Source organism: Eimeria tenella, genomic scaffold (assembly GCF_000499545.2).
Source record: "Eimeria tenella Houghton genomic scaffold, Eth_scaff1881, whole genome shotgun sequence".
Lineage (NCBI taxonomy): Eukaryota > Apicomplexa > Conoidasida > Eucoccidiorida > Eimeriidae > Eimeria > Eimeria tenella.
The window spans coordinates 1,484-1,797 of record NW_013541721.1 but is presented as its reverse complement, the minus strand read 5'-3'; positions in this window follow the sequence as shown (position 1 = coordinate 1,797).

Sequence of the window (314 nt, the reverse complement as noted above, 5' to 3'; positions counted from 1 at the left end):
CGTGGGGGCCCCCCTGGGGGCCCCCCGGGGGGCCCCCACGGGGCTTGCGGGGGCCCCCGCAGGGGAAGCGTTGGGGGCCCTGGGAAGCCTGTAGTGGGCGGGCGAAGCTGCGGGGCTGTTTGTGTGGAGGCCGGGCACTGGGGGGCCCCCCATGCTGGATTTGATTAAGTCATCCAAAGCAATTAAAGAAGGAGGAATTAAACTCTGTCTTCGTTTTGCTGCAGCAGCAAGATGAGGGCACTGCGGGCTCAGGGGGCCCCCCACCTCGAGGGCCCTCCCCACAGCTTCTCGGAAGCAGTCCAGGTGCTGTTTGC